General features: G+C 40.7%; 2 protein-coding genes across 2 annotated transcripts in view; one reads left to right on the plus strand and one right to left on the minus strand.

The window, feature by feature from the left end:
* Positions 1-13,864, plus strand: part of LOC111875469 (neuroligin-3-like) — a 1,112,233-nt gene that overhangs the window by 105,801 nt on the left and 992,568 nt on the right. The window contains exon 2 of the mRNA XM_023871752.2: positions 4,548-4,593. The gene's annotated coding sequence lies outside the window, so the exon portion shown is untranslated. The remainder of the gene's footprint in view (positions 1-4,547; positions 4,594-13,864) is intronic.
* LOC111875476 (slit homolog 1 protein-like) overlaps positions 1-13,864 on the minus strand; it is a 162,113-nt gene that overhangs the window by 5,410 nt on the left and 142,839 nt on the right. The window lies entirely within an intron of this gene.

The following is a 13,864-nucleotide window of genomic DNA, read 5'->3' on the forward strand; positions in this document are numbered from 1 at the left end:
GATGTCAGGTTTAGTAGCGAACAATTATTTTGTAAATGTGTGCAAACAGTCTGTCGTTGCCTAATTTAAAGCGCTGTCCCGGAATTTGCACGGAGGGAATGTGGACGAAGATCTCAGGCCCAGGCCGATCTTGAAACACTTCCCTGCGTGACAGTGTACGGAGCTCATATGATAGTGTAGTCATAGCAATTCCCATGTACTCCCGCCACAACCGTGCAGTAAACGCAATTGTATCTGGAGTGGTACCGTGTAGAGTGCTCACGGTTTGTCTGTAAGCCAGTCTTCCTAACGTTCAGTATGCAGCGGCCGCATGTAGAGAAGTGAAGCCTTACTGGTCGGCCCGATTTGACGGGGAGAGAATAAGCACCTTCCGCCTGGGTTACAGCTCAAAACGAGACCCACCAGAGTTTTGTATTTTGCCATGTTCCGGAAGTTAGATGCAAAAAATTAAAGAAACATAATTGTGAACTAGCACGTAACAGCCATTACCAGAAATTAATAAGTTATTAATTAATTCATAAAGGTTATCTGGTACTACTTTAGCGTGCGGTCTGTGCTGTTTAACAGAACATTTATAATAAAAAAGGACAATGGTGTTCTATATTTATTTATATATAAATATATATAATTTTCTTAGAAATAAATTTTCAGCCCACGGCAATGTATTCGCGGTACATGTCTTGGTAAACCGCATGATATAATGTAAATGTCCAGAGAGACCGCAGATCAAGGGTTAGGTTAGGTTAACGAACACATTACAGTGTACTGCAAGATTTATTTCTTCTAAGAAAATTAAATATCATTGATTCTTATGATAAGTGCTCTGTTAGACCGCATGCTGCCGTGTAAAAGCACGGTAAAGTAACACAGGTTATTTTATCTCGTTAGTACTGTTATTATTTGAGCTTTATTCATAATTTGGATAGATTTGCTACACCCTTTCTATATCAGGATTTTGTCTCGCATTCTGCTGATTAGTTTTGTGAAAGCGGTGATTGGATCGCCGCCTGCGTTGGAGGAACGCGTCTTTTCGGCTTCACGGAATGGATTATTTAAACTTTTCATAGCTCCCCCCCCCCCCGCCCGGCAGCCGCTCCTTCTGCTCAGTTCTGAGATAAAGTCTTCCCGCGATATGGCTTGCATAACTTTAGAACAACATTGGAGTATGAGTCTGTTTTTATCGAAGAAAACTTATTGAATGATCCTACCTGTTGCTTCGTACAGTTGCAACAGTAGGTACAGTATTTGAAATAAAAGTTGTATTATAAACGTTATAAATTGCAGAAATATGCTTTCAATATCAATATCCTCTACTGTTACTTATCTAGAATTGTGTTTAAACTTAAATACTTAACATGGCTCGTTAAAAGTACATGTAAGATAAAACAGCACACAAGATTATTTTCCAACAAGAGTGAAAAGCAATAGATTTCTGAAAAGGTTCGAAAGGAGGACTGCCCCCGAAAGCGTGTTAATGGACGGTGAGCCTGTTAAAGTAAAGATCAGACATAGTTAAGGATCCATGCATCTGCAGCTCTAAAATATATTATGAAACATCTAAAGAAATATTCATCACCAGAAATGCGGGTTTGTGACCTGCGCAATTAGTGCTAAATTGTATATAATATAAACTGAAAAACCGTCGTCTGAAATAAGATCGTTTAATTGGAGAGTTTCCAGTTTTGAGAAACATACACGTATTTTTATATTTTAGTTACCCCAGTGACGTGGTCCCTACATATCCGCATTCCTAAACGTTTTCACACCAAAACTCTTACAGATTGGGGGCACGCGTTAGCATATTTGGTTGAGGCACTATGCTTCAAGACGGAAGGTCGCGGGATCGAAACCCGATGAGGCAATTGTATTTTTTTTTCAATACACTTACTCCTTCCAGCAGCCGCACTATGGCCCTGGGGTCGACTCAGCTTCTAACAGAAATGAGTACCGGGAATATTCTCGGAATGCTCTTGGGGTAAAGGGCGGGCGGCGCGTAGGGATGACAACCTTGCCGCCATCTGTGAGCCGTGTGTCTCGATAATGTGAGAACCTCAACATCTCACAACCCTATGGGCCTTCACAGATTATCCTGAATGCCACGTTAGCATTCCTGAAGCAGCTGCCGTACATGAATAGCACCGATCAGTGTGATCACAAAGCGGAAGGGGCTCTCACTATCGACTTTCGGGACACTGCGATGGAGGTTGGATTTGCGTTATAGCTTCAGCTGAGGTTTCTGGGTTGTCATGCATATCTTCATATTGGCTGATCTCCAGTCCAAGGAACCCAGTTTATGAACTTCAATTACTCTACTTCAGATCTCTTAATTTTAGACTGCAGATCGGCTCCTGTGGCTTTTCTTGACTGCTCCTCCAGACAAATTCCGGGAGAATGTCTTAAGTTGCATCTGCTTCCTTCAGGTTCCTCCAAGTTCCTATCACCATTCGACGCTGCGTAGCCTAATCAACTGAAACGCTGCAACCAAAATCATAAAGAACTGCTTCCCGACATTTCAGTGTTTTCCGAAGAAATTTGTATTCAAACGTGCACGATTTTCTCTGTGCTGTTTCCCCGTAACTCACAGAGCAGTTTGAGATCGTAAGGAAGGGCTTTTAAGTGAATGGGGGGGGGGGTTACTAAGTAAATGCTGTGTGCCGTAAGATCTCTTTCAGAAATATAATACAGAACTGAATATCCAGGATTCAAACTACTCGGCCTTTTCAGCTTCTCTATCAAAATCCTCGGTGCTTTAGCCTGTGGTGAATTTACGAGTGTTTTGTTAAGGCTGGAGTGAGTAAGCTGCAAAGTGCGACCATGGGACATGGAGGCGGCTGTAACAAGCCTCTTGATATACCGAGTAGGGATTGCATTTGTAATGACATTCACGAGCTTTAGCCACAAATATGGCTTTACTTCCCAACTTTTAAAATGTAGGAAGCTTTTGTATGAAGGCGAATTGTAGCCGCTGGCAAAGTAAGGGCGGTTGATGAAGATGGTTCAAGAAGTGGTGGGCAAACATTACAGAAAGAACAGATGCAAGATCAACATATACACTGCTGAGACCTCCTGGATGAAGAAAGAAATATTGCGGAAGAATGAGTAACAGTGGAGGATGCAGAAGTGAAAATGAGTGCTACTTACGAGCATAAAAGGAAAATCACTTCCGAACAACGAATATGTAAGCATTCTGCGTTAAAGTAGGGGCATATTAAGGGCAGCTTTTCCGCTGAACTGTGTCAGTCCCTTCCCAAAATAAGAGTACTTTCCAACATTAAAATGCGCTTTTACAAATACCGTTTTCTCTCCACTCCAAGGAATAGTTCCAAGTCCTGATGAGGTCACTGGATTTTTTTTTAATTGACTTAATCCTTCCGGCCGCACTATGGCCCCGGGGTTCCCTCAGCCTCTAACAGAAATGAGTACCAGGAATTAAATAAATAATTTTCTTGGGGAGTAAAGCGCGGCCGGTGCGTAAGGCTGACAACCTTACCGCCATCTTTGAGCCGATTGTCTAGATAATGTGGAACCCTCAACGTCTCACAACCCTATGGGTCTTCATGGCCTGTTACAGGGATAGCTTTACTTACTTACTTTACTCCAAGGATTAGGCATTCAACAGTCTTGGACTCATTCGTCACTTAATCGGTTTGTGTTCATTCCCACACTTAGCTTCTCTACAAATACGGACTCAAGCCTCTCCTTAGACACGCTCTTTCCTTTCATTTTTTTGGTCCAATAAAATTCCTACCTGGCATATGTCCTTATTTCATATCCTATTTAATTCAGTCCTTCAGATATCTCAGCTGCCCGCATTTCAGTCCCTTACCTAACATTCACTGCCGTAACAATAACAGTGGGAAAGCAACAACTCTCTGTATGCATACTTTAACCTGTGGCACTGCATGACTACAAAATAACCCGAAAACTGACGTTCACATTGAAGTCCTCTACTCATGCATCACTTCAGCAAACTGCAGGATCCGAGTGTGGGGTAAAACGCTTTGTAGTGAGTTGGAAATCAGAAGACATTTCTGAGGAATGTGTCGTGTCCATCTTCAGCTCTGCTTGCTATCTGCTTCATGCTGATTTCTTATTTGTCTCAGTTCTCGGTCTCAAAAACGGAGACTTGTTCCTCTTAAGCGTCGGTTCACATTCAGTGGACTACACGTCCTTATACCCCAGAAGAAAAGTCTGTTGAATTTCACAATATTACTAAAATGAAGTTTTCGGTAAATTATTTCCAGCAGTATTTCCTGATATGGCATCCACGTTAAAACGCGAGGAATTTAGAGATGATTATACTACCTGAAATTAGTTACAGGCGTTCCTGGTGAACACATTCCATTGTTTTTAGGTTCCTTATCTAAATGAATATTTTATGAATGCATTTGCTTTGCGATATGACACACATAGAGACATGGCCTCATTAGTTTCCGGAAGAACATATACCGTGTTACAAGTTACAATTACAAAGTGCCAGAATATCATAGGAGTCTGTGTAAATAACTTCTAATATTATAAAAAACTGGATTCTTGTTTTCTTCCAGGTTTCGCGCATGGCGACCCCCGTTCACCCTGGCATCACTAACTAAGGTAAGAGGACTCTTAAAACTGACTCACTGGTATTTGTGGAGAATGTACTATTGCTGTATAAACCGGGCTACATTTGATGGACACTATTTTCAACACTTCGGTTCTTATGTGAGTAATTAAAACGTATCTTAGGGTAACGAAATGCAGTGAAGAAAGGCAAATCACTTGATGTCTTCCCTGATATCAAACTGAAACCAGTGACACATTTTTACAGCGCATTGATCTTAAATTTCGGTGATGACCTCTTGAGCCAGTTGGTGACTATTCATTGTAGGATCCTAAGAAGACTCCAACAGGACCTGCTTCTGATTCTGCTAGTAGAGCTAGTGTGACAGGTTTCTTAATATATTTACTCAAAAGTTTCGTCAAACCGTCACCATCCTAAACTGTAAATTTGATTCCGCGCAACAATATCAGTGTGAGAGCACAAGCGACACCGTTTTGATACGGATTGGCAGACCTTACAGCAAGCGGCGACATCTGGTTTCCCACGGTTGCACTCCACACACAACTGACCTGAAATTGTCAGTTACCAAGAGGTCACATTCGTTTGCTAACTGAGAGAACGAGGTCAAGAGAAAATATTAGGGTCTTGGGGTAAGATAGCAAATCGCATCTGTTGGTAGTCAGTCACACGCTCTTGTTCTTTGAAATAAGTGGGTCCGGACCTGTGCCTGTTGAATGTGATGACGTTTCAAAAATATTTTCTTTTGATTAGAGTAAATGTTTATCCTTTCGCAATTAGTGCAGAAGGGCAACTGAAAGTGGAACTTAGATGCAGAATGCTGACCAGATAGTGAAAGGAGCAACACATGTTATGTCCCAGTTATCTGATTTGCGGGGTCACCGCCTCTTTATTAAGGTTTTCAATCTTAAACGGCACTTTACTTAAAATCGTTAATAATATTGTGCCAGTTTATCTTCGCATGTAAGAACACTGAAATGGAAGAGTGTTTCTTGAAACTGTAGAATAAAAGAAAAAACGTGTCTGTATAAGAAAACAAATTGCAGGAAGCAGCGACCATGTAAATGAGCTTAATCCGACATTTCTTGAACAGTGAATTGTTGACACAGTGCTTGACAGATGTTGCTGAAGCAGCTTAACCGGAAAGCAAAACAGGGCATCACAGCATAACTTCATCGTGAAGTGTACGTCGCGCCGGAGAAGTGAGTTCTGACTTATTGACATTGTTGGCCGCGCCATAGCTCAAGCTTCCCACCGCGGCGGCCCGAGTTCCATCACAGGCCTGGTCAAGTGGGATTTGTGGTGGACAAAGTGGCGCTGGGGCAGGTTTTCTCCGAGTACTTCGGTTTCCCCTGCCAATCTTCATTCCACCAATTGCTCCACAATCACCCTCACCTGTCATCTGGAGCTGGTAAAATAGGCCAGAAGTGGCCGCAGTACAAGGGACTTAGTCCCACCCCACTAGCTATAAAAAATTAGTCCTGATACTGCTGCTTTATATAGAAATGAATTTTTCAAACTTGTGAAAGAACTTCCATAACTTCGCGGTATAAGAAACTTTCTGCTGTTAACTTTCCAATTTTTAACAGTGAGAAGAGAACATAACTGGAACTGTACAGAAATGGCAGAAGCTCGTCTTTCGATGAGTTCCTTGAACCTCACAGTAGAAAGGACGACAGTTCTTTGTAAGATATCACACACATATCATACAAATATGTAGGTAGAACTACTTGCGTGATATTTATTCGTCGCTTAAGGGCAAGGAGATGCGTTAAAATTCCCCGTTCTCTGTCTGATCCACTCTTCTGCAGCTTTCGACCTGCTTTGCCACTACAGTGATAATGGACTTGTACAGGTTTTCTGAATGTACACTTACACGTTACTTACGCAGAAGTTACTTGAGGAAGATTAACAAATATGTCACACGTCTTCGTTCATGCTTAATTCCCACTAAATCAGAAGATGCACGGAAATGCTTCTCATGCTTCACTCTACAATTCTTGCTCTGGTCGGTATTTAAAGTTTGAGGCGGACGAGAACATGTATACATCGTCATACAGAGTGTTCATTGCAGTTTCCCAATTTTATTAAAAAAAAAGTCGTATAGGAGTCAGTCGGGACATTTTATTAGAAATACTTAAAATAAGATTTTAATAAAACCCGTTTCAGCAGTAATAGAGTTACATTCGGTAGGACTCCTTGGGCGGGTGATCAGCTCGTCGCAAGGCCTCTACCTGTACACAAACACAGAAAAACGCACATACACAAACACTAAACATCCATGCCCTGAGTAGGATTCAAACCCACGAACCCGGCTTCCAAACGAGCGAAGGCAGTGCATGCCTTAGACCGCTCGGCTACCGTGACCGGCCAGCAGCTGCTTTACCTCGGGGAAATTTCCCTCTGTACCCATTGTATCGGAGGTTGGGTGGGCTCCAGAGCAGGTCCCGGTGGTGTGGGGAAGAGAAAATCCTCGCCTCTGCCGATAGTCGAGCAGGGACCATCTAGCCTGTATCCTGTAGTTATACCGACTAAACAGTGTCGACTCCATGGTGTTGGGAAATACTGAACGTCTCTCTCTTCTGATCAGATTCTACAAACAGGCCTTTAAATGGCTTAAAAGTGGTCCAGTGACTGACAACTACAATCTGCCTTATTTTAATTGAAACTCTTCCAAGAATCTGGAAAGTATCAGGCCATGTTATTACAAGCTGCGGATGACATAATTATAATTACATTCTGAAAGCCGTTGTTCTTGTTTTAAAGTTTACTTATAAGTTGTCACTCCTTGTGGTTTGTCACGTACTTCTTACAACTGTATACAAATGTCTCTTAGAAAGTTTTCAGCGTAGTCAGCTTCGATTTTTTCCAATTACTGAAACATTCAGTGGAAAATCACACCTCTACCAACAAACTTCAGAGTAGCGAGCAGTTTCGTCGTAGTTGCTCTTCGTTTCTTGGTCTTTCGTCAAGTGTACATTTCGCACACATAGAACTCGTATGGTCCTGCCAGACTCTTCCAGAACCATTTTGCATGGACCATGCACAGAAACACGTGTCACGTGACCGCTACCCAGTCTGGTGGCGCGCTGGCCGCAGCCTAGCAACGGTCTTGGCACGGACATACAGAAAACACCTTCCGTGATCGCTACCCACTGTTGTGTGACGTCATCGCGGACACAGAGAAAACACTGTTTGCAATATTTTTGACCGCGTGTTTATTTTGAGCTTTGCCTAGCAATGGATTTACTTGTCCTGGTATCATTTTTACCAGTTCTGAGGTTCTGAATGCAGTGAGTGTTTTTCTGCTTTGTGACATGTGTAGTCTTGCACGAAGATATCGACCGTAAAGATAGAACCATAAAATCCATTTTGTATCTCCTTCTGTAAAGAGAGTACCCACTGCAAGAGTGCACGGTGGCACAAGCAACATTTTAAAAATCCAAATGTTTTTTCTGATTTATTTTAAATTTCAGATTTGTACTCATTAACCGTGTTGAGAAATATTGTAATAAGAGATTAATTGTTTTATGGAGGACTTATCCAGTAAACGTTTCTACGTGTGTCCACTATCAGTAACTAATTTAAATTACGTTATTTTCTTTGTTTCATTCTACTGAAGTCACAATTATTTTATAATGAAAAAGGCGTTTGATTAATTAATATAATTAGTTATATGATCTAACTGCAGCAGGCGATGGCAATGCCAAACAGACTGTAGACTTAGAAGGTCTTTAGATTGGGGGTTAGTAAGAGACACTATATTTGAGGGAAAAGAAACTTTGAAGGATCCCAGACAGTGCCAACTTCTCCTGGTAAATGTATGATTCCGAGAGGGTTAAGCTTTAGGAAGCTGTAAGGTAGGAGCCTGAAAGAAAGGATTTGAGATTTTATTGCGAACGATTGGAATTGATTTTTATATCACGTTGGAATGGCTACATTGGAGCAAAAATTTGAACTAACTTAGGAGTAAGATTATATTGGGACGAAATGTTGTTGTTACCTTGGGGGGGGGGGGCTGAACGTGAAGTATGCATTGCAACGTTAAATTCAGGTACCAATTCAGCATTTGATCTTGGACCGAGGAAAACCACTGAAAACCTTGATTGAGTTGGCCAATCGCAGGCCCTGACAGATGCAAACTGACTTCTAGCCAGTAGTCCGGCATTAAATACTTGAAAAAAACATTAGTCCCTATCTGGCTGTTGCTTTATTTGAAAAAAGTTTACATGTTTTTTTACAGAGCTTTTTATGTTCATATTTTGGATGAACACCAAGCAGTTTTATATAATATTCGCAAAGCGCATGCGTGCCTATACATACATACTTGCATAAAAATACACATAAATTCCAGTCTGTGATTGTTTCAATGTTTGTGAAAACTTAATGTGTATTTTTGGAGGATCGAATGTTTTATGAGGAAGGTTGATCATCCAGCAACAAAGGATTCTTATGTTACAGTTCATTGTTCATCTCGGCTTCTTCTGTTCCGCTATATTGACCAGTATAGGTAATTGGTCTTTGTGTTCGCTGATAACTAGAATTCTGGTTACCTATAAAGAAACCTTTGTTCTTTTAATGTTTTTTTTTTCGGGAGGTCTAGAAAGCTGTATTGACTGAGAGTGACAGTGACCAATTTCATCCAATTGCTTATTTATGTATTGCTGAAGATTGCCATATCTAGTGAATTATCTTGCAAGCGGCGGGAGGGGACGAAGATATTTATATCCAGTGGGATCGTAGGATTCTATTTCTTGAATCTGGCTCTTTTCACTTGTTACAGACTTTCGGTACAGTGCTCCCGGTAACCTCTTGACACGATTCTTATTAAGAACATTTAAACATACAATATTACGTACTTCCCTTTCATACGACACGAACCGCACAGAAAATAAAAGAATGAAGGGACAGCAGACAGCAAAGTGATCTCAGAAGTCTCCTAACAAATATTAAGGGTGGGACTCTCAGATATACTTCTTGGTGATGTCATAACCTTTTTTTTTCAAAATGAAGTAAGTAGCTCAAAATTAAAAAAATAAATTATTTTCAATAATAATTTGGATAACTTGTACTCTCCTCAAAGTATAATTAGAGTGATCAAGTCAAGGAGGATGAGGTGGGCAGGGCATGTAGCATGAATGGGGGAGAATAGAAATTCATATATGATATTGATGGGAAAGTCAGAAGGAAAGTGACCACTGGGAAGACCAAGGCGTAAGTAGGTGGACAATACTAAAATAGATATTAGAGAGACAGAATGGGATGGTATGGATTGGACTGATCTAGCTCAGGATAGGGACCAATGGAGGGCTCTTGTGAACACGGTAATGAACCTTCGGGTTCCATAAAATGCTGGGGAAATTCTTGAGTGGCTGCACAATTGGCGGCTTCTCAAGAAGGGCTCAGGTCCATAAGTAAGTAAGTAATACTTTGGATGCAAGGGGCAGACAAGGGCTCCCTGAGGCTATGGGGCTAGGTCGCCGCTGAGACTTCCTGTTCCTTTCTAATTCCGGGAAGACTCTGATACGTACGTTGGAACCTAGTTCCATATTGCTGAGACAGACCGACCAAGACAGGTTTCCTGTAAACATAGTGCGACCTCTGAATTTTCTCCATGACCCCTGCTGAATGTGGTGGTGCACCGTAATATTGTAAAAGGGTTTTCATGCGTTTTGAGATGAACTTGGAGATGCCTCGCCGTGACATTTGAATTCCAAATATGGGTTCGAATCGTTACATCAGATCAAGAGTTTTATTGAAATATCTTAATTTTAAATATTTTTAGTATTGTAGGCCACTGTAGTGTTCGCTTTTGTCTCCAAAATAATTCCCTTCCACGAGCATTAGCAGTTGTTTCTGTAGAGCGCATGAAAATCGTAATTTGTCTACACTTCGCTGTTACAGTGTTCCGTCATTTTCAGATGTTATGCTAAATTTTTCACTTGAAATTTCTTTACTGTATTCAGTAACAACAATAAGAAGTATGGATACGCTCGTGGTTTCTCACAACATGTTCCCACGCTTCAAACCACCATCAGCTTTTTGACGTGGATACGCTCATGGTTTCTCACTACATGTTCCCTCACTTCAAACCACCATCAGCTTTTTTACTTTTACATTCACATGTATTCATTCGTCTGTTAGTGTTCCTACATTGGTCGGTCTTCACATAAGGGATACTGTTTTATTCTGACACGTCATGGTATATACGTATGGTGTATCTATACTTACTGTAATGATTGTGGAATAAAATAAAGAAATTTCGCACACAAATTATGACACCAAAATATAATTGTCTCCACTTGAACATTACAAGTATATTACATTAGAGTTTACTGCGCCGAAAATGTACAAACACAGATCAAAAATTGTTTCTCTATTTTATTCGGATATTTTGAGAAAAAAATTAAAAATGATTGGAGCTTCTTAGTATAGAAGTGTCTGAAGTTCAGCCAAAGCAATGATGCTATACTTCGACATAATTTCGACTCTGTAAACACAGTGCATAGCTCTCGAATTCACTTAGTACAATTACATTACGTAAGAGCAAAATTAATTCCAGTTGATACAACGTCTCCATGTCCAAGCCAGGTTATGACGAACATGCCAGACTCTCATAAACTCAGCATTCTAATGAGATAAAATTTGTGATGTGTCACACGCACAGAGTAACATCGAGTTCCACACAGACTTCAGTGCATTCTCAGGGATAATTATCCTTGCTTTATACAACAAGCAGCAACCGTGTTAGGCCCGTTTTATTGCATCACACTTCTATTGCTGTTGTCCATCACAAAACGGCTCTTCGCACATATTCAGTTTAAAAACTCTGCCGCAAAAATGTGGGCCAGATTTCGAAACTTTCTTCATATTTCTGTTTCTATAGAAACATTTTTCAATTCGAAGTCCGGTTCATATATTGCGTGCATATATCGAGAAATATATCCATTATGAATAAATGAACGGACAAAAACATCACCATTAGGCAGAAGTTTGAAGTGGGTAGAGAGGACCGAAACGTATTTAGTGGGTAAACAGAAAAGGAACAACATTTTTGGTGCAAGTGCTCTGAGAATAATTCAATTAATCTACACAAAAATTAACGTGTGGGTATTCGTAAAAGTGTGTGGAGGCGTAAGTATACAAGTGTGTCAATATCAGTGTTTATGTGCTCTCTTAGAAGAAAGCAACTGGAAAACTTTTTATATAAAAATGGACAAAATTAATTAAAAATAGACCTGTAACCGAAATACAGTCTCATACTTCATGTAAGGTTTGAAAAGAACAGCGATACATATTGCTGACTTAACGGAGTTGGTTTCTTCTTGAGAAATCGCCAGTTGTGTAGTTACTCAAGTATTTCCCCATATTTTATGCAACCCTAAGGTTCATTGCGGCGGACTATTGTGAAAATAACCCGCCGTTGGTTCCTATTCTGAGCCAGATAAATCCAGTCCATACTAAAAAAAGTTAAGTTATCCCTGTAATAAGTCGTGGAGGCCCATAGAGTTGTGAGATGTTGACGTTCCTACATTTTCTAGACAATCCGCTCATAGATGGCGGCAATGTTGTCAGCCTCACGCGCCTTTCGCCCTTTACCCCCAAGAATATTCCTGGTACTCATTTCTGTTAGAGGCTGAGTCGGCCCCAGGGACATAGTGGGGATGGAAGGATTAGTGACCTCGTCGGATCTTGAACCCGCAACCTCCCGGCTTGTAGCATAGTGCCTCAACCAACTACGCCACATACTACCCATTCTTTTTTTCTAAGACCCATTTTAATATTATTTACCCATCTCCGTATAAGTCTGTCTAGTGGGTTCTCTTCTTCTGGCTTTCCTACCAAATCCCTGTATACACTACTCTTCTTCCCCTGTGTGCTACATACCCTGCTCATCTCCGACCTTCTGTCACTTCATCCCTCTTCGGTCCAAATATTCTACTCAGTAGCAAGTATTCGGATAGCCCCAGTCAGGGTACATATCTTGATATCTTATTATTAATTTGAAAATCATTATGAAAAAAACCCGTCTAATGGCCCGTATAAATCATAAAAATAAAGATCATCATCATCATCAGTAATCTGTCAAGACGACAGGTCCACAGTCTCTTTCAAAACAATTCCTCCACTTAATGCGATCTAGAGCTTTCTCCTTCAAATGACAGTATCCTCTTCTGTCCCCAAGGTCATCCAGCATCTTCTTACGTCTTCTTCCTCGTCTTCTTGTCACTTCTATCCGCCCATCTATCTTTCCTTCGATAGCTTCTTTTAGAAGGCAGTTTCTGCGTAAAACATGACCAATCCAATTAGCCTTCCGTTTTCTTATTTCATGTAGGATATTCCTCTGCTCACTGACTCTAATTAACACTTCTTCATTTCTCACATAATCGGTCCAACTGATCTTCTCCATTCTTCTCCAACACCACATTTCGAAACTTTCCAGATGTTTCTGATCTACTGCCCTAAGTGTCCATGTTTCAGCCCCATACAGAGCTATGCTCCAAATGTAGCATTTCACTAGTTTCTTCCTCAAATTTAAGTCCAATTTGCTGGTAAAAAGATTCTTCTTCTTGCTAAATGCAGCTTTTGCCATGGCAATCCTGGATTTAATTTCACAAGTACACCTTCCATCATCTGTTAACAAGCTACCCAAATATTTAAAACATTTCACATTCTCCACTTGTTTTTGGTCTATCTTTATTGTGACTGGGGTTGGTTGTCTCGAAATTTTCATTACTTTTGTTTTCTCCACATTCATTTCCATGCCATAGCACCTTCCAATTTCAATTAGTCTATCAATCATGCCCTGTAGCACAGTTTCTTCCTTAGCCATTAACACAAGGTCATCTGCATATTTCACAGTTTGAATAATTTGCCCTCCTACTTTGAAGTCACCGAGCCCATCCAGAGCTTCCTTGGTAAGGCATTCGCTGTACAAGTTGAACAGAATTGGTGATAAACAGCATCCTTGTCGAACTCCTCTTCCAATCTGCACACTTCCTGTCTCCCCCCTGTCCAGTCGTACTCTAACTTTCTGATCCATGTACAATTTGCTAATCAATCTTCTTTCATGCCAATCGATACCTGTTTCTTTCAGGATCTGCATTAATTTGGTCCAGTTTACCCGGTCAAATGCCTTCTGCCAGTCTATGAAGCAAACACACAGTTCTTCATCTATCTCCAAAGTTCGTTCCGCTATAATTCTCATCATCCCAATTGCATCCCTGGTTCCTTTTCCTCTTCTAAATCCAAACTGATCTTCTCCAAGTACATCCTCTATTTTCCTTTCAATTCTTCTTTTAAGTA

Source organism: Cryptotermes secundus, unplaced genomic scaffold (assembly GCF_002891405.2).
Source record: "Cryptotermes secundus unplaced genomic scaffold, Csec_1.0 scaffold736, whole genome shotgun sequence".
NCBI lineage: Eukaryota > Metazoa > Arthropoda > Insecta > Blattodea > Kalotermitidae > Cryptotermes > Cryptotermes secundus.